Below are 19,865 nucleotides of genomic sequence, written 5' to 3'. Positions count from 1 at the left end.
CTCACCCCCGGTCTTGCACAACAGATGATTTTTAATTGGTGTTTTTTATTGTTTTATCATGAAATAGGTTTTATTAACATATATATATATATATATATATATATATATATATATATATATATATATATATATACGAGGCTTGTTTGCTTTTTTTTAAATTTGTATTTTACTTTTAGAACTGACCGCACCTTTTAAACACACCTCAATAATGGACTTTTAAAAACAAGCAAAACACTGTGGTTTTAATCAAATGCTTTTTAACAATGATTGTTTCTTTCATTTTACCATGTGTATTTATTATATATTATATTGCTTGTTTTAATGTGTGATTAAAAAGAAAATGGTGTGTGAAAAAGAAAAAATGCAAATGGAAAAAATGTAAATGGTGACAATAAAACTTTTTAGAAAGAAAAAATCTGTTCTTATCAGTTTAATATCTGATACGTCCCCCATCCGGGGACTACATATTAAATGGATTTTTAGATCACGGAGCTGGAGCCGGGGCTTGCTCCGTCCACTCCATGCATCGGCCTGGTATTGCAGTGTCTCCAGGAACGGTGTGCTTTCCCTTTTTGGGGATTGCCATTTATTGTGTCGAATAGCAGAACAAGGAATGAGAGCTGCCATTGCAGATGCTGTGGTTTATTGCAAACTTTTTTCCTGATGTGTCCACCTGGGGTCTTGGACTCTTCCACTAACGATGCACCCACCTGAGGTCTTGAAGTCTTTCACAGACGAGGTGACGCATCGAATCAGGTGTGTTTGTTTAAAGAGAGTCATCTAAAACTGGCGTTGGGAAGCACCGGCCCATGAGCTTGGCAGTTTCCAGGCCAGTAACGGAAGGCACCCGTCCTTCCTTTCCCGGAGGGGGGGCGGAGGGCTAACCGTTGGTGAGGATGGTAGAGATGCAAATCAGACCTCTGGCTGACCGCCTGGGCTTTCATACTTACCTGGCAGGGGAGACACCATGATCAAGAAGGCGGTTCACCCAGGGCGAGGCTTGTCCATTGCACTCCGGCCATGCTGACCCCTGCGAATTCCCCAAATGCGGGAATCTCGACTGCATAATTTATGGTAGTGGGGGACTGCGTTCGCGCTCTCCCCTGAAATTGTTGGTGAAACAAAGCAGAAGAGGTTTTTACAGTTTTTTATTTATTTTCCTTTCAGAATGGGGAGTTCTGTCACATGCGAGATATGTGTTGTGCGCCTGTGAAACAAAGTCACTTGCGCTCTTGAAAAATCGGACCCTGGTGGGTAGTTTAGTTCGAACATAGCGCAGACCTTACTTTGAAAGTAGATTGGACTGACTGCAGCCTAGCTGTAACTGTCTCCATGTTGTTTGGTTGTCCTTTTTTTCGATTCGTATTAATTTTGTTGTCGCTTACAGCGACACCTAGTGGCCTGTCGCCGCGCCCTTTTTCACCTGGCCTCGGACTGAGCCCCTGCACAGGTGTGCCGATTTGGGTGAAGGGATCTCACTCCTTCCTGGAGTTATAGCCATTCGAGCCACCTCGGACACGCCACCTTAGCACGCTTTGAGGTCCCCTCGCCAAGGTGAATGGAAATTTCCTATTTTTTTGGATGATTATTGACAGTCAGACTCCAGAGAAGCTTTCTGTGCTGATTTGGGTGGGACTGGTGAGGCCCGGTGACGTTGTAGACAGGGGAGGGTACTACCCAGATAGCACACTTACGTCTGCAAGATGTCTGTTAAAGAAATGTTGATCTGGAAAGCATCTGCCATCTACAAACGTCTGACATACGCCTTTCAGATGTCAGTTTTATATACCTTCTAAATCATAAACATCTAAAAGACATCTAATTGACATCTATCTGACATCTAAAAGGCAGTGTTGGGGAGTAACTAGTTACATGTAACAGCATTACGTAATTTAATTACAAAATGAATGTAACTGTAATTAGTTACAGTTACGAAGAAAAAATTAGTAATTAAATTAAAGTTACTTATGAAATTTTTAACGATTACAAAGGCAATTACATTTGAATATTTACACACATCCACATACAGATTTCACTGATTTCTTTCCCAAATTGCACTGACTGTTCTGAGACATACGCCCTAATAATTTCCAGAATTTTAACAGAATTTTTTGTTTTTCCCAGTCCGCCCTTCCTGTAAATTAATGGCAAAAACATGCAGTTTCATTTAATACAAATAGGCCTACTGAAGCTTGCAGTGTTGTCAGCCTCTGCCGCCTCAATATAGGAGTACATGAGCACATAAACATCATTTCTAGAACTGCTCTGTGTCACGTCATGCATTTTACCTATCATATCATATACAAAGAGACAGCAGTTTAAAAAAACACCAATGTTTCAGGAGTTTATTATACAGGAATGACACATGCTTATTAGATAACTGTATTTGAGTTGATGTATATGTTTTTATTTATTATTATTTCATTTTCACAAATTTAGAAAAGTAATCTAAAAGTACTCAAAAGTAATTAGTTACATTACTTTAATAAAGTAATTGAAAAAGTTATACTACTATAACATTTTAAACAGGGTAACTTGTAATCTGTAACCTATTACATTTCCAAAGTAACCTTCCAAACACTGCTAAAAGGAGACGTCCAATAGACGTATTGCAGATGAGCAAACAGCCTTAAAACTACATCTTGCAGATGTAAATTCATATGTCAAATAGACGTCTCCTAGATGTATGTGTGCTATCAGGGTACCATCCCCCAGCGTTTTTAGGTCTCCCAAAACTTACCAAAGCCGAGATGGGCATCGCCGTGTCCGGCTTCCTCCCTGCTGCGTCTTAGCAGGATCGCTTCTCGGCCTTTTGGCTAAGATCACGTGGTCTGGTCGGACGGTTGAGACAGCGATCGCCTCTAGGTGGACCTTTAGGCTCGTGTGTGGCTTGTGGCACGAGTCCTCTATCCTCCAAGAGGTAAATTGACAAGCGGCTTTTAATTGGAGACGACTCGCTTTGCGGAGAATCAACTTGTTTTTAAGGTAAGAAGGTTTTATCTAATTTATTTAGTTAATTTATTGTTTGTTTTAGCCGCTGCGTGCTGGTGGTGCCTCCACCATGTCGGCTGCTCGTGCCGGCATGCGGAGGCACCACAGCGTGCGTTTTATATTCAAGGAGGTCAATGGAAAGCTTCTGGGTATGTCCCGCATGGACTTTTCCAGAAAGCTTGTTCAAAAGACCTTACATTTTAAGCCTGAAGACCTGAATTGTTTGATGACTCTGCCTCTGAACAAAGGTTTTGACTTAAGTTTTAAGACTGCTTCCCTGCTAAGTGAGTTTTGGCAAAGGTTTGAATCTGTTAAATCCCAGTTCTCTATGTTTATGGTGGAGAAACTTTCTGACAACACACTTAAAACTGTGATTGTCAGAATGTTCAATGAAACTGTGACTGGTGAAGATATATGTGTGTGGCTGGGTAGATTTTGCACTGTTCGAGGCCAGCCAGTCAAGGTGCTAGATGAAGATGGTATCTGGACATGCTCCTGGCGAATCCCCATTAAACAATGGGAGGACGCTGGGGGCTACCAGGGCCTGAAACATCTGCCCTCCATGATTGTGCTTGGAGAGAACAGAGGCTACATTCATTACCAGGGTATGCCTAAGTTATGTCGGAAATGTGGGAAATTTGGTCACTTAGCCGATGTATGCCAAGAATTAGTTTGTGGGAAGTGCAAAGAAATTGGTCACGGGTTTGAACAGTGTACCAATGGCAGGCGGTGCAATCTTTGTGGAGATTCAAACCACCTCTACAGAGATTGCCCTAAAAGTTTTGCCAACAAGCTCAAAATGGCCGCCCCACATTGGCACCAAACAAACGAAGAAAGGAAAGAGGAGGCGGTCCCTGAGGTTTTGGCGGGAATTTCAAATTCCCAGCCAGCCTCAGGGATTGGGCAGGAAGGAGGAAGTGGGGCGGCCATAGGGGCGGAGTCAGATATTGAAATGGAAAAAGGCACGAAAGGAGAAGTGACCGAGGGAGAAACAAGCTCCTCCCTACAAACGGTGTCAGAGTTGGTACAGGAATCCAGTGGGAGTGAATTTGAGTGTTCACTCCCAAATGCTCAAGTGCAAAAAAGACCTGCGGGATCTCCTCTGGTGGAAACCGAGGAGAAAAAAGCTAGGGCAGCACAGCGGCTTGATAGTTCCGATTTGGAAGATCAAGAACGCATGTGGCCCCTAGAGTCCCCAAATGAGGTATCTTTTTTGCACATCAAGCTAAGAACATCGTCGCCTAGGGAGTTACAAGAGGATTTCTCTGTAGCACCCGAGGCGTCGAGCACCTGCTCTCCAGGACCCAGTTCATCTGTGAGAAAGGAAGGGCAGGTGAAACAAGATAAAACATGATTTTAAGTATATTTTTGTAGTCTTTTTGTCTTCTGTTTAAATGTCTCATACTGTTTTAACCATACTGCTCATGGCCCTCACTATCTCTACCATTAATGTAAGAAGTGTGAGGTCCACCTTACGAGCACAGAGCATTTTATCCTTTTTAAAGTGTTTTAAGTCAGACTTGTTTTTACTGCAAGAGTGTGCTCTGCCCTTTTTAAATAGTTACAGAAAGTTGGAGGAGATGTGGACCATGGGGCCCTCAATATGGAGTGGCTCCAACTTCAACAAAAATGACGGTGTCGCTATTTTAATCAACAATTCAAACATCACGGTGAAGGATAGCACTGTGGTGAGGGAAGGGCGGGCTCTTTTAGCAAACCTGACTTTTTTAGGGAGGGATTTTAAGGTTCTTAATGTGTATGGTTTTACAGAAAAAAATGACAGATATGAGCTTTTAGAAGACCTGCAGCCCCACATGTTAGGCAGGGCTCCCCTAATAGTAGCAGGGGATTTTAACTGTGTTTTATCCAAAACAGATAGGAAGAGAGTAGGAGAAGATTTTAAGGTCGATAAGACATCGGTTTTATTGCAAAATTTAGTCAAGGATTTTAAGTTAGTTGACTGTTTTAAACAACTGCATCAAAGAGAGGAGGGCTTCACCTGGTTCAGTGGTGATGGCACCAGAGCCTCTCGAATTGACTATGTTTTTACAAGGGACTGCCCGCCAACCGATGCAACATTGACCCCTCCCTTTTTTTCTGATCACATGATACTGTCTTGCACCCTTTCACTTTCCATGGGTGTGACGGTAGGAGGAGGGCTGTGGAAGCTGAACTGTTCCCTATTAGAGGATGAAGAAGTGGTTAGAGAGTATAGGGAGCAGTTCAGCCAATGGCAGACCCTCCAAGACTTTTATGATACACGTGCACAGTGGTGGGAAGTGGTTAAGGACCGGACAAGACAGTTTTTTAGAAATATAGGGAAAAGGAAAAAGAACAGGGAAAGAAGACACATGATGGGGCTGCAAAAAAGACTGCAGAGATATTTTAACCTTTTAAACAGTGGATTGGATTTTACAGAAGAGATAAAAGAAGTCAAGAAAGAAATGTCAGTTTTATTCGAAGTTCAGAGTAGGGGTGTTATTTTAAGATGTAAAGAAAGAGAAATAGAAGAAGGGGAGAAATGCACAAGATACTTTTTTAAAAAAATTATTACACGGGGTGGGTCAATCTCTGCTTTGAAGACTTTTACCGGGAGGGAAGCAAGCGGCACAAAAGAGATTTTAAATGAAACTGAAAACTTTTATAATAATTTATATAGTGCAAAAGAGGCTCATAATGGGGTTTTAGAGGAAGTTTTAACCTTTTTAAATAAAAAGGTAAAGAGCCCAGATGTGCTTTTATCCCAGGATTTTACAGTTTTAGAAATTCAGAAAGCTTTAAAACATTTTAAAAAAGGGAAGTCCCCTGGCATTGACGGACTTCCCTTTGAATTTTATCTGACTTTCTGGGACATTTTAGCACACGAACTGTTGACCGTTTTTAAAGAATTTGAGACTCTTGACAGACTTCCTGACAGCTTTAGAGTAGGGATAGTTTCATTATTATATAAGAAAGGAGACAAGACTGACTTGAAAAACTGGCGACCAATCACGCTTTTAAATTTTGATTGTAAACTTTTTAGTAAGATTTTAGCAACACGCATGTCGACTGTTTTAGAGGACGTGATCCACCCGGATCAAGCTTGTGCTGTGCCCGGAAGAAAGATAACAGACAACCTAGTGCTGATTAGAGACGCCATCTGTTACGCGAGAGACAGAAATATTCGGCTAGTAGTCCTAAATTTAGATTTTGAAAAAGCATTTGATCGAGTCTCGCACCAGTACCTCTTCCAGGTTCTGGAGAAAATGGGGCTTCCAAAGAGGTTTATAGCCTGGGTGGGACTGCTGTACAAGGGAATAGTCAGCAAAATTCTAATAAATGGGCATCTTTCCAAAGCTGTGGACATACACAGTGGTGTCCGTCAGGGATGTCCTTTATCTCCTCTTCTGTATGTGGCTTGCATCGAGCCACTGGCACAGATCTTGAGAAGGGACAAATGGATCAAAGGACTGGACGTTCCTGGGACGGGGGGACTGACGGCGACCTGTGTTTTATATATGGATGACGTAACTCTTTTAGCCACAGACGTTTTATCAATACGAAGAGCACTGGACTTGACTGACTGGTACGGTCGGGCCTCGGGCGCCAAACTCAATAGAAACAAGTCCGAGGCCCAGCTCTTCGGGCCGTGGGGAGACGTGGACACAGGAGGACTTGATTTGGTTTTTAAAGACAACGATTTTAAGATTTTAGGCGTTAAATTTGATAAAGACGGGGGTGGACGGGAAAACTGGACTGACTTGTTAGGGAAAGTTAGGAAAAGACTGGGGTTTTGGGGACTAAGACAGATGACGATGGAAGGCAAGGTTTTAATTTTTAAATCTGTGATTTTACCTCTGATTTTACTTGTCTGTTCTGTTTTTAGCCCCCCTCGGTGGTTCCTGGGGAAACTGGAGAGGGCGGTGTTTTACTTCCTGTGGGGGTCCAAGTGGGAGCGCCTGAAGAGGGAGACCATCAAGAAAAGGCCGGAGAACGGTGGAAAAGGCCTCCCAGACCCCCACCTGTTTTTAGGCAGCCGCTTCACCGCCCTGCACATTAGTTATGCCACGACCCCATCCAAAGAAAACAAGACGGCTGCAATGGCGCGATTCTGGATGGGGTCTTACCTACGAACACTGAAAATTTTACCAGTGGACTTGAAAACCCCAGTGTCTTTTAACTTGCCCAAAGAGTACAGTTTTATAAAAAAGTTTTTAAAGAAATACCTTTTAGAGAGTGAAGATGTCACCATTTTAACTCAACACAAGTCTCTCATCTCTGTTGTGCAGGACCGGGAACCGGTGAGTCCAGTTCCGGGCCTCACACCAAGTGAGGCCAAACAGGTTTGGCGGAACGCGGCTCACCCCGCTCTCCAGAACAGGCACAAGGACTTATCGTGGATGGTGGCTCATGAGATCCTCCCGGTCAGGGCGGTTATGCACTCCAGAGGCATGGCCAAAAACCCCATCTGCCCGCGGTCCGGCTGCAATTCCCCGGAGACCGTCCACCACCTGCTCTGGGAGTGCAGCACTGCGCGGGACCTGTGGGCCAAGACCGGCCCCCTGTATTTCCCGTGCCTACCAGCGGGTGGGGCCCAGTTCGGGTACCAGCTCGCCATCCTTGGGGTGGGCCGGGGCTTGAAGGACTTGACGGCACAGAAATTTACCTCGCTCTGGCTCACCCTCAACGTCATCAAGGATGCCATCTGGGCCACCAGAAACCTGCTGGTGGGGAAGCGCGTTACGGTAACCCTCCATGCATGCGAGCTAAAGGTAACATCAATGCTGCAGGGGTACCGGATGACGATATTCGGACGGGGGGGCCGGGGTCGCACGGAGAGGGTCCCGGCAGGCACCGACCCTGGCCGCCCGTAGATGCACCCTCACCACTCTGGCTACGGGAACAGCGGGCCAGCGGGCCGGAGGAGAGGGGATCTCCGCTGAGTCCATAAAGTAGCATCTCATGTCCCTGTTCTGGAGAGTGGGGTGATGACCCACTTGATAAGGACTCACTCCCGGTCTTGCACAACAGATGATTTTTAAATTGGTGTTTTTTATTGTTTTATTATGAAAGAGTTTTTATTAACATATATACGAGGCTTGTTTGCTTTTTTTAAAATTTGTGTTTTACTTTGGAACTGACCGCACCTTTTAAACACACCTCAATAATGGACTTTTAAAAACAAGCAAAACACTGTGATTTTAATCAAATGCTTTTTAAAAATGATTGTTTATTTCATTTTACCATGTGTATTTATTATATTGCTTGTTTTAATGTGTGATTAAAAAGAAAATGGTGTGTGAAAAAGAAAAAATGCAAATGGAAAAAATGTAAATGGTGACAATAAAACTTTTTCGAAAGAAAAAAAAAAAAATCTGTTCTTATCAGTTTAATATCTGATACGTCCCCCATCCGGGGACTACATATTAAATGGATTTTTAGATCACGGAGCTGGAGCCGGGGCTTGCTCCGTCCACTCCATGCATCGGCCTGGTATTGCAGTGTCTCCAGGAACGGTGTGCTTTCCCTTTTTGGGGATTGCCATTTATTGTGTCGAATAGCAGAACAAGGAATGAGAGCTGCCATTGCAGATGCTGTGGTTTATTGCAAACTTTTTTCCTGATGTGTCCACCTGGGGTCTTGGACTCTTCCACTAACGATGCACCCACCTGAGGTCTTGAAGTCTTTCACAGACGAGGTGACGCATCGAATCAGGTGTGTTTGTTTAAAGAGAGTCATCTAAAACTGGCGTTGGGAAGCACCGGCCCATGAGCTTGGCAGTTTCCAGGCCAGTAACGGAAGGCACCCGTCCTTCCTTTCCCGGAGGGGGGGCGGAGGGCTAACCGTTGGTGAGGATGGTAGAGATGCAAATCAGACCTCTGGCTGACCGCCTGGGCCTTCATACTTACCTGGCAGGGGAGACACCATGATCAAGAAGGCGGTTCACCCAGGGCGAGGCTTGTCCATTGCACTCCGGCCATGCTGACCCCTGCGAATTCCCCAAATGCGGGAATCTCGACTGCATAATTTATGGTAGTGGGGGACTGCGTTCGCGCTCTCCCCTGAAATTGTTGGTGAAACAAAGCAGAAGAGGTTTTTACAGTTTTTTATTTATTTTCCTTTCAGAATGGGGAGTTCTGTCACATGCGAGATATGTGTTGTGCGCCTGTGAAACAAAGTCACTTGCGCTCTTGAAAAATCGGACCCTGGTGGGTAGTTTAGTTCGAACATAGCGCAGACCTTACTTTGAAAGTAGATTGGACTGACTGCAGCCTAGCTGTAACTGTCTCCATGTTGTTTGGTTGTCCTTTTTTTCGATTCGTATTAATTTTGTTGTCGCTTACAGCGACACCTAGTGGCCTGTCGCCGCGCCCTTTTTCACCTGGCCTCGGACTGAGCCCCTGCACAGGTGTGCCGATTTGGGTGAAGGGATCTCACTCCTTCCTGGAGTTATAGCCATTCGAGCCACCTCGGACACGCCACCTTAGCACGCTTTGAGGTCCCCTCGCCAAGGTGAATGGAAATTTCCTATTTTTTTGGATGATTATTGACAGTCAGACTCCAGAGAAGCTTTCTGTGCTGATTTGGGTGGGACTGGGCCAAATACCTGGCGCCAGGTTGCAAAAGAAGGTTTTCGACAAAATCCAAAATACCCGAAAATTTCGTCAGAGCGACGGGCCAATCTGAGACCTGCGTCTCGTTCGGCTCGAGCCAAGGATTCCGGTGACATAAGGCACGTGGCTCTGCGACCAACCGTTTGGGAGTTACGAGCGATGCCGTACTTTCCGTCGCTGCAGTTCCACCGTCAGGCCGATCGGGACAAGGCCCGGTGACGTTGCAGACAGGGGAGGGTACTACCATCCCGCAGTGTTGCAGGTGTTTTCATCTTTGTTTGATTGTCCATTTACATTACATTTTCCCTATTTTTCAGCTTACGGCGCCACCTAGTGGCCTGTCGCCGCGTCCCTTTTCACCTGGCCTCGGACTGAGCCCCTGCACAGGTGTGCCGATTTGGGTGAAGGGATCTCACTCCTTCCTGGAGTTATAGCCATTCGAGCCACCTCGGACACGCCACCTTAGCACGTTTTGAGGTCCCCTCGCCAAGGTGAATGGAAATTTCCTCTATTTTTGGATGATTATTGACACTCAGACTCCAGAGAAGCTTTCTGTGCTGATTTGGGTGGGACTGGGCCAAATACCTGGCGCCAGGTTGCAAAAGAAGGTTTTCGACAAAATCCAAAATACCCGAAAATTTCGTCAGAGCGACGGGCCAATCTGAGACCTGCGTCTCGTTCGGCTCGAGCCAAGGATTCCGGTGACATAAGGCACGTGGCTCTGCGACCAACCGTTTGGGAGTTACGAGCCATGCCGTACTTTCCGTCAGGCCGATCGGGACGAGGCCCGGTGACGTTGTAGACAGGGGAGGGTACTACCCAGATAGCACACTTACGTCTGCAAGATGTCTGTTAAAGAAATGTTGATCTGGAAAGCATCTGCCATCTACAAACGTCTGACATACGCCTTTCAGATGTCAGTTTTATATACCTTCTAAATCATAAACATCTAAAAGACATCTAATTGACATCTATCTGACATCTAAAAGGCAGTGTTGGGGAGTAACTAGTTACATGTAACAGCATTACGTAATTTAATTACAAAATGAATGTAACTGTAATTAGTTACAGTTACGAAGAAAAAATTAGTAATTAAATTAAAGTTACTTATGAAATTTTTAACGATTACAAAGGCAATTACATTTGAATATTTACACACATCCACATACAGATTTCACTGATTTCTTTCCCAAATTGCACTGACTGTTCTGAGACATACGCCCTAATAATTTCCAGAATTTTAACAGAATTTTTTGTTTTTCCCAGTCCGCCCTTCCTGTAAATTAATGGCAAAAACATGCAGTTTCATTTAATACAAATAGGCCTACTGAAGCTTGCAGTGTTGTCAGCCTCTGCCGCCTCAATATAGGAGTACATGAGCACATAAACATCATTTCTAGAACTGCTCTGTGTCACGTCATGCATTTTACCTATCATATCATATACAAAGAGACAGCAGTTTAAAAAAAAAACAATGTTTCAGGAGTTTATTATACAGGAATGACACATGCTTATTAGATAACTGTATTTGAGTTGATGTATATGTTTTTATTTATTATTATTTCATTTTCACAAATTTAGAAAAGTAATCTAAAAGTACTCAAAAGTAATTAGTTACATTACTTTAATAAAGTAATTGAAAAAGTTATACTACTATAACATTTTAAACAGGGTAACTTGTAATCTGTAACCTATTACATTTCCAAAGTAACCTTCCAAACACTGCTAAAAGGAGACGTCCAATAGACGTATTGCAGATGAGCAAACAGCCTTAAAACTACATCTTGCAGATGTAAATTCATATGTCAAATAGACGTCTCCTAGATGTATGTGTGCTATCAGGGTACCATCCCCCAGCGTTTTTAGGTCACCCAAAACTTACCAAAGCCGAGATGGGCATCGCCGTGTCCGGCTTCCTCCCTGCTGCGTCTTAGCAGCATCGCTTCTCGGCCTTTTGGCTAAGATCAAGTGTAGTATCTGTTCTTATCAGTTTAATATCTGATACGTCCCCCATCCGGGGACTACATATTAAATGGATTTTTAGATCACGGAGCTGGAGCCGGGGCTTGCTCCGTCCACTCCATGCATCGGCCTGGTATTGCAGTGTCTCCAGGAACGGTGTGCTTTCCCTTTTTGGGGATTGCCATTTATTGTGTCGAATAGCAGAACAAGGAATGAGAGCTGCCATTGCAGATGCTGTGGTTTATTGCAAACTTTTTTCCTGATGTGTCCACCTGGGGTCTTGGACTCTTCCACTAACGATGCACCCACCTGAGGTCTTGAAGTCTTTCACAGACGAGGTGACGCATCGAATCAGGTGTGTTTGTTTAAAGAGAGTCATCTAAAACTGGCGTTGGGAAGCACCGGCCCATGAGCTTGGCAGTTTCCAGGCCAGTAACGGAAGGCACCCGTCCTTCCTTTCCCGGAGGGGGGGCGGAGGGCTAACCGTTGGTGAGGATGGTAGAGATGCAAATCAGACCTCTGGCTGACCGCCTGGGCCTTCATACTTACCTGGCAGGGGAGACACCATGATCAAGAAGGCGGTTCACCCAGGGCGAGGCTTGTCCATTGCACTCCGGCCATGCTGATCCCTGCGAATTCCCCAAATGCGGGAATCTCGACTGCATAATTTATGGTAGTGGGGGACTGCGTTCGCGCTCTCCCCTGAAATTGTTGGTGAAACAAAGCAGAAGAGGTTTTTACAGTTTTTTATTTATTTTCCTTTCAGAATGGGGAGTTCTGTCACATGCGAGATATGTGTTGTGCGCCTGTGAAACAAAGTCACTTGCGCTCTTGAAAAATCGGACCCTGGTGGGTAGTTTAGTTCGAACATAGCGCAGACCTTACTTTGAAAGTAGATTGGACTGACTGCAGCCTAGCTGTAACTGTCTCCATGTTGTTTGGTTGTCCTTTTTTTCGATTCGTATTAATTTTGTTGTCGCTTACAGCGACACCTAGTGGCCTGTCGCCGCGCCCTTTTTCACCTGGCCTCGGACTGAGCCCCTGCACAGGTGTGCCGATTTGGGTGAAGGGATCTCACTCCTTCCTGGAGTTATAGCCATTCGAGCCACCTCGGACACGCCACCTTAGCACGCTTTGAGGTCCCCTCGCCAAGGTGAATGGAAATTTCCTATTTTTTTGGATGATTATTGACAGTCAGACTCCAGAGAAGCTTTCTGTGCTGATTTGGGTGGGACTGGGCCAAATACCTGGCGCCAGGTTGCAAAAGAAGGTTTTCGACAAAATCCAAAATACCCGAAAATTTCGTCAGAGCGACGGGCCAATCTGAGACCTGCGTCTCGTTCGGCTCGAGCCAAGGATTCCGGTGACATAAGGCACGTGGCTCTGCGACCAACCGTTTGGGAGTTACGAGCCATGCCGTACTTTCCGTCAGGCCGATCGGGACGAGGCCCGGTGACGTTGTAGACAGGGAAGGGTACTACCCAGATAGCACACTTACGTCTGCAAGATGTCTGTTAAAGAAATGTTGATCTGGAAAGCATCTGCCATCTACAAACGTCTGACATACGCCTTTCAGATGTCAGTTTTATATACCTTCTAAATCATAAACATCTAAAAGACATCTAATTGACATCTATCTGACATCTAAAAGGCAGTGTTGGGGAGTAACTAGTTACATGTAACAGCATTACGTAATTTAATTACAAAATGAATGTAACTGTAATTAGTTACAGTTACGAAGAAAAAATTAGTAATTAAATTAAAGTTACTTATGAAATTTTTAACGATTACAAAGGCAATTACATTTGAATATTTACACACATCCACATACAGATTTCACTGATTTCTTTCCCAAATTGCACTGACTGTTCTGAGACATACGCCCTAATAATTTCCAGAATTTTAACAGAATTTTTTGTTTTTCCCAGTCCGCCCTTCCTGTAAATTAATGGCAAAAACATGCAGTTTCATTTAATACAAATAGGCCTACTGAAGCTTGCAGTGTTGTCAGCCTCTGCCGCCTCAATATAGGAGTACATGAGCACATAAACATCATTTCTAGAACTGCTCTGTGTCACGTCATGCATTTTACCTATCATATCATATACAAAGAGACAGCAGTTTAAAAAAAAAACAATGTTTCAGGAGTTTATTATACAGGAATGACACATGCTTATTAGATAACTGTATTTGAGTTGATGTATATGTTTTTATTTATTATTATTTCATTTTCACAAATTTAGAAAAGTAATCTAAAAGTACTCAAAAGTAATTAGTTACATTACTTTAATAAAGTAATTGAAAAAGTTATACTACTATAACATTTTAAACAGGGTAACTTGTAATCTGTAACCTATTACATTTCCAAAGTAACCTTCCAAACACTGCTAAAAGGAGACGTCCAATAGACGTATTGCAGATGAGCAAACAGCCTTAAAACTACATCTTGCAGATGTAAATTCATATGTCAAATAGACGTCTCCTAGATGTATGTGTGCTATCAGGGTACCATCCCCCAGCGTTTTTAGGTCACCCAAAACTTACCAAAGCCGAGATGGGCATCGCCGTGTCCGGCTTCCTCCCTGCTGCGTCTTAGCAGCATCGCTTCTCGGCCTTTTGGCTAAGATCAAGTGTAGTATCTGTTCTTATCAGTTTAATATCTGATACGTCCCCCATCCGGGGACTACATATTAAATGGATTTTTAGATCACGGAGCTGGAGCCGGGGCTTGCTCCGTCCACTCCATGCATCGGCCTGGTATTGCAGTGTCTCCAGGAACGGTGTGCTTTCCCTTTTTGGGGATTGCCATTTATTGTGTCGAATAGCAGAACAAGGAATGAGAGCTGCCATTGCAGATGCTGTGGTTTATTGCAAACTTTTTTCCTGATGTGTCCACCTGGGGTCTTGGACTCTTCCACTAACGATGCACCCACCTGAGGTCTTGAAGTCTTTCACAGACGAGGTGACGCATCGAATCAGGTGTGTTTGTTTAAAGAGAGTCATCTAAAACTGGCGTTGGGAAGCACCGGCCCATGAGCTTGGCAGTTTCCAGGCCAGTAACGGAAGGCACCCGTCCTTCCTTTCCCGGAGGGGGGGCGGAGGGCTAACCGTTGGTGAGGATGGTAGAGATGCAAATCAGACCTCTGGCTGACCGCCTGGGCCTTCATACTTACCTGGCAGGGGAGACACCATGATCAAGAAGGCGGTTCACCCAGGGCGAGGCTTGTCCATTGCACTCCGGCCATGCTGATCCCTGCGAATTCCCCAAATGCGGGAATCTCGACTGCATAATTTATGGTAGTGGGGGACTGCGTTCGCGCTCTCCCCTGAAATTGTTGGTGAAACAAAGCAGAAGAGGTTTTTACAGTTTTTTATTTATTTTCCTTTCAGAATGGGGAGTTCTGTCACATGCGAGATATGTGTTGTGCGCCTGTGAAACAAAGTCACTTGCGCTCTTGAAAAATCGGACCCTGGTGGGTAGTTTAGTTCGAACATAGCGCAGACCTTACTTTGAAAGTAGATTGGACTGACTGCAGCCTAGCTGTAACTGTCTCCATGTTGTTTGGTTGTCCTTTTTTTCGATTCGTATTAATTTTGTTGTCGCTTACAGCGACACCTAGTGGCCTGTCGCCGCGCCCTTTTTCACCTGGCCTCGGACTGAGCCCCTGCACAGGTGTGCCGATTTGGGTGAAGGGATCTCACTCCTTCCTGGAGTTATAGCCATTCGAGCCACCTCGGACACGCCACCTTAGCACGCTTTGAGGTCCCCTCGCCAAGGTGAATGGAAATTTCCTATTTTTTTGGATGATTATTGACAGTCAGACTCCAGAGAAGCTTTCTGTGCTGATTTGGGTGGGACTGGGCCAAATACCTGGCGCCAGGTTGCAAAAGAAGGTTTTCGACAAAATCCAAAATACCCGAAAATTTCGTCAGAGCGACGGGCCAATCTGAGACCTGCGTCTCGTTCGGCTCGAGCCAAGGATTCCGGTGACATAAGGCACGTGGCTCCGCGACCAACCGTTTGGGAGTTACGAGCGATGCCGTACTTTCCGTCGCTGCAGTTCCACCGTCAGGCCGATCGGGACAAGGCCCGGTGACGTTGCAGACAGGGGAGGGTACTACCATCCCGCAGTGTTGCAGGTGTTTTCATCTTTGTTTGATTGTCCATTTACATTACATTTTCCCTATTTTTCAGCTTACGGCGCCACCTAGTGGCCTGTCGCCGCGTCCCTTTTCACCTGGCCTCGGACTGAGCCCCTGCACAGGTGTGCCGATTTGGGTGAAGGGATCTCACTCCTTCCTGGAGTTATAGCCATTCGAGCCACCTCGGACAGGCCACCTTAGCACGTTTTGAGGTCCCCTCGCCAAGGTGAATGGAAATTTCCTCTATTTTTGGATGATTATTGACACTCAGACTCCAGAGAAGCTTTCTGTGCTGATTTGGGTGGGACTGGGCCAAATACCTGGCGCCAGGTTGCAAAAGAAGGTTTTCGACAAAATCCAAAATACCCGAAAATTTCGTCAGAGCGACGGGCCAATCTGAGACCTGCGTCTCGTTCGGCTCGAGCCAAGGATTCCGGTGACATAAGGCACGTGGCTCTGCGACCAACCGTTTGGGAGTTACGAGCGATGCCGTACTTTCCGTCGCTGCAGTTCCACCGTCAGGCCGATCGGGACAAGGCCCGGTGACGTTGCAGACAGGGGAGGGTACTACCATCCCGCAGTGTTGCAGGTGTTTTCATCTTTGTTTGATTGTCCATTTACATTACATTTTCCCTATTTTTCAGCTTACGGCGCCACCTAGTGGCCTGTCGCCGCGTCCCTTTTCACCTGGCCTCGGACTGAGCCCCTGCACAGGTGTGCCGATTTGGGTGAAGGGATCTCACTCCTTCCTGGAGTTATAGCCATTCGAGCCACCTCGGACAGGCCACCTTAGCACGTTTTGAGGTCCCCTCGCCAAGGTGAATGGAAATTTCCTATTTTTTTGGATGATTATTGACACTCAGACTCCAGAGAAGCTTTCTGTGCTGATTTGGGTGGGACTGGGCCAAATACCTGGCGCCAGGTTGCAAAAGAAGGTTTTCGACAAAATCCAAAATACCCGAAAATTTCGTCAGAGCGACGGGCCAATCTGAGACCTGCGTCTCGTTCGGCTCGAGCCAAGGATTCCGGTGACATAAGGCACGTGGCTCTGCGACCAACCGTTTGGGAGTTACGAGCCATGCCGTACTTTCCGTCAGGCCGATCGGGACGAGGCCCGGTGACGTTGTAGACAGGGGAGGGTACTACCCAGATAGCACACTTACGTCTGCAAGATGTCTGTTAAAGAAATGTTGATCTGGAAAGCATCTGCCATCTACAAACGTCTGACATACGCCTTTCAGATGTCAGTTTTATATACCTTCTAAATCATAAACATCTAAAAGACATCTAATTGACATCTATCTGACATCTAAAAGGCAGTGTTGGGGAGTAACTAGTTACATGTAACAGCATTACGTAATTTAATTACAAAATGAATGTAACTGTAATTAGTTACAGTTACGAAGAAAAAATTAGTAATTAAATTAAAGTTACTTATGAAATTTTTAACGATTACAAAGGCAATTACATTTGAATATTTACACACATCCACATACAGATTTCACTGATTTCTTTCCCAAATTGCACTGACTGTTCTGAGACATACGCCCTAATAATTTCCAGAATTTTAACAGAATTTTTTGTTTTTCCCAGTCCGCCCTTCCTGTAAATTAATGGCAAAAACATGCAGTTTCATTTAATACAAATAGGCCTACTGAAGCTTGCAGTGTTGTCAGCCTCTGCCGCCTCAATATAGGAGTACATGAGCACATAAACATCATTTCTAGAACTGCTCTGTGTCACGTCATGCATTTTACCTATCATATCATATACAAAGAGACAGCAGTTTAAAAAAACACCAATGTTTCAGGAGTTTATTATACAGGAATGACACATGCTTATTAGATAACTGTATTTGAGTTGATGTATATGTTTTTATTTATTATTATTTCATTTTCACAAATTTAGAAAAGTAATCTAAAAGTACTCAAAAGTAATTAGTTACATTACTTTAATAAAGTAATTGAAAAAGTTATACTACTATAACATTTTAAACAGGGTAACTTGTAATCTGTAACCTATTACATTTCCAAAGTAACCTTCCAAACACTGCTAAAAGGAGACGTCCAATAGACGTATTGCAGATGAGCAAACAGCCTTAAAACTACATCTTGCAGATGTAAATTCATATGTCAAATAGACGTCTCCTAGATGTATGTGTGCTATCAGGGTACCATCCCCCAGCGTTTTTAGGTCTCCCAAAACTTACCAAAGCCGAGATGGGCATCGCCGTGTCCGGCTTCCTCCCTGCTGCGTCTTAGCAGCATCGCTTCTCGGCCTTTTGGCTAAGATCAAGTGTAGTATCTGTTCTTATCAGTTTAATATCTGATACGTCCCCCATCCGGGGACTACATATTAAATGGATTTTTAGATCACGGAGCTGGAGCCGGGGCTTGCTCCGTCCACTCCATGCATCGGCCTGGTATTGCAGTGTCTCCAGGAACGGTGTGCTTTCCCTTTTTGGGGATTGCCATTTATTGTGTCGAATAGCAGAACAAGGAATGAGAGCTGCCATTGCAGATGCTGTGGTTTATTGCAAACTTTTTTCCTGATGTGTCCACCTGGGGTCTTGGACTCTTCCACTAACGATGCACCCACCTGAGGTCTTGAAGTCTTTCACAGACGAGGTGACGCATCGAATCAGGTGTGTTTGTTTAAAGAGAGTCATCTAAAACTGGCGTTGGGAAGCACCGGCCCATGAGCTTGGCAGTTTCCAGGCCAGTAACGGAAGGCACCCGTCCTTCCTTTCCCGGAGGGGGGGCGGAGGGCTAACCGTTGGTGAGGATGGTAGAGATGCAAATCAGACCTCTGGCTGACCGCCTGGGCCTTCATACTTACCTGGCAGGGGAGACACCATGATCAAGAAGGCGGTTCACCCAGGGCGAGGCTTGTCCATTGCACTCCGGCCATGCTGACCCCTGCGAATTCCCCAAATGCGGGAATCTCGACTGCATAATTTATGGTAGTGGGGGACTGCGTTCGCGCTCTCCCCTGAAATTGTTGGTGAAACAAAGCAGAAGAGGTTTTTACAGTTTTTTATTTATTTTCCTTTCAGAATGGGGAGTTCTGTCACATGCGAGATATGTGTTGTGCGCCTGTGAAACAAAGTCACTTGCGCTCTTGAAAAATCGGACCCTGGTGGGTAGTTTAGTTCGAACATAGCGCAGACCTTACTTTGAAAGTAGATTGGACTGACTGCAGCCTAGCTGTAACTGTCTCCATGTTGTTTGGTTGTCCTTTTTTTCGATTCGTATTAATTTTGTTGTCGCTTACAGCGACACCTAGTGGCCTGTCGCCGCGCCCTTTTTCACCTGGCCTCGGACTGAGCCCCTGCACAGGTGTGCCGATTTGGGTGAAGGGATCTCACTCCTTCCTGGAGTTATAGCCATTCGAGCCACCTCGGACACGCCACCTTAGCACGCTTTGAGGTCCCCTCGCCAAGGTGAATGGAAATTTCCTATTTTTTTGGATGATTATTGACAGTCAGACTCCAGAGAAGCTTTCTGTGCTGATTTGGGTGGGACTGGGCCAAATACCTGGCGCCAGGTTGCAAAAGAAGGTTTTCGACAAAATCCAAAATACCCGAAAATTTCGTCAGAGCGACGGGCCAATCTGAGACCTGCGTCTCGTTCGGCTCGAGCCAAGGATTCCGGTGACATAAGGCACGTGGCTCTGCGACCAACCGTTTGGGAGTTACGAGCGATGCCGTACTTTCCGTCGCTGCAGTTCCACCGTCAGGCCGATCGGGACAAGGCCCAGTGACGTTGCAGACAGGGGAGGGTACTACCATCCCGCAGTGTTGCAGGTGTTTTCATCTTTGTTTGATTGTCCATTTACATTACATTTTCCCTATTTTTCAGCTTACGGCGCCACCTAGTGGCCTGTCGCCGCGTCCCTTTTCACCTGGCCTCGGACTGAGCCCCTGCACAGGTGTGCCGATTTGGGTGAAGGGATCTCACTCCTTCCTGGAGTTATAGCCATTCGAGCCACCTCGGACAGGCCACCTTAGCACGTTTTGAGGTCCCCTCGCCAAGGTGAATGGAAATTTCCTCTATTTTTGGATGATTATTGACACTCAGACTCCAGAGAAGCTTTCTGTGCTGATTTGGGTGGGACTGGGCCAAATACCTGGCGCCAGGTTGCAAAAGAAGGTTTTCGACAAAATCCAAAATACCC

General features: G+C 45.3%; 9 non-coding genes and 1 pseudogene across 9 annotated transcripts; all 10 read left to right on the top strand.

Annotated features, from left to right (window-relative positions):
- The first annotated feature begins 393 nt into the window (after positions 1–393).
- On the top strand, positions 394–568 carry LOC127945618 (uncharacterized; annotated as a pseudogene).
- Positions 569–942: 374 nt separating this feature from the next.
- Positions 943–1,106, top strand: LOC127945296 (U1 spliceosomal RNA). Its single transcript, XR_008150637.1, has one exon. It is a non-coding gene; the product is annotated as a U1 spliceosomal RNA (small nuclear RNA).
- A 7,209-nt stretch (positions 1,107–8,315) lies between these two features.
- Positions 8,316–8,497, top strand: LOC127945582 (U2 spliceosomal RNA). The gene has a single exon (XR_008150898.1). It is a non-coding gene; the product is annotated as a U2 spliceosomal RNA (small nuclear RNA).
- A 374-nt stretch (positions 8,498–8,871) lies between these two features.
- Positions 8,872–9,035, top strand: LOC127945295 (U1 spliceosomal RNA). Its single transcript, XR_008150636.1, has one exon. It is a non-coding gene; the product is annotated as a U1 spliceosomal RNA (small nuclear RNA).
- Positions 9,036–11,522: 2,487 nt separating this feature from the next.
- On the top strand, positions 11,523–11,713 carry LOC127945534 (U2 spliceosomal RNA). The gene has a single exon (XR_008150864.1). It is a non-coding gene; the product is annotated as a U2 spliceosomal RNA (small nuclear RNA).
- A 374-nt stretch (positions 11,714–12,087) lies between these two features.
- On the top strand, positions 12,088–12,251 carry LOC127945381 (U1 spliceosomal RNA). The gene has a single exon (XR_008150715.1). It is a non-coding gene; the product is annotated as a U1 spliceosomal RNA (small nuclear RNA).
- A 1,895-nt stretch (positions 12,252–14,146) lies between these two features.
- LOC127945533 (U2 spliceosomal RNA) lies at positions 14,147–14,337 on the top strand. The gene has a single exon (XR_008150863.1). It is a non-coding gene; the product is annotated as a U2 spliceosomal RNA (small nuclear RNA).
- Positions 14,338–14,711: 374 nt separating this feature from the next.
- On the top strand, positions 14,712–14,875 carry LOC127945380 (U1 spliceosomal RNA). The gene has a single exon (XR_008150714.1). It is a non-coding gene; the product is annotated as a U1 spliceosomal RNA (small nuclear RNA).
- A 3,079-nt stretch (positions 14,876–17,954) lies between these two features.
- Positions 17,955–18,145, top strand: LOC127945531 (U2 spliceosomal RNA). Its single transcript, XR_008150861.1, has one exon. It is a non-coding gene; the product is annotated as a U2 spliceosomal RNA (small nuclear RNA).
- A 374-nt stretch (positions 18,146–18,519) lies between these two features.
- On the top strand, positions 18,520–18,683 carry LOC127945294 (U1 spliceosomal RNA). Its single transcript, XR_008150635.1, has one exon. It is a non-coding gene; the product is annotated as a U1 spliceosomal RNA (small nuclear RNA).
- Positions 18,684–19,865: the final 1,182 nt, after the last annotated feature.

This window comes from Carassius gibelio, chromosome A23, assembly GCF_023724105.1.
Source record: "Carassius gibelio isolate Cgi1373 ecotype wild population from Czech Republic chromosome A23, carGib1.2-hapl.c, whole genome shotgun sequence".
In the NCBI taxonomy this organism is placed as follows: Eukaryota; Metazoa; Chordata; class Actinopteri; order Cypriniformes; family Cyprinidae; genus Carassius; species Carassius gibelio.
The sequence above is the reverse complement of the archived record's forward strand: the minus strand, read 5'-3'. Positions and strand labels throughout refer to the sequence as shown.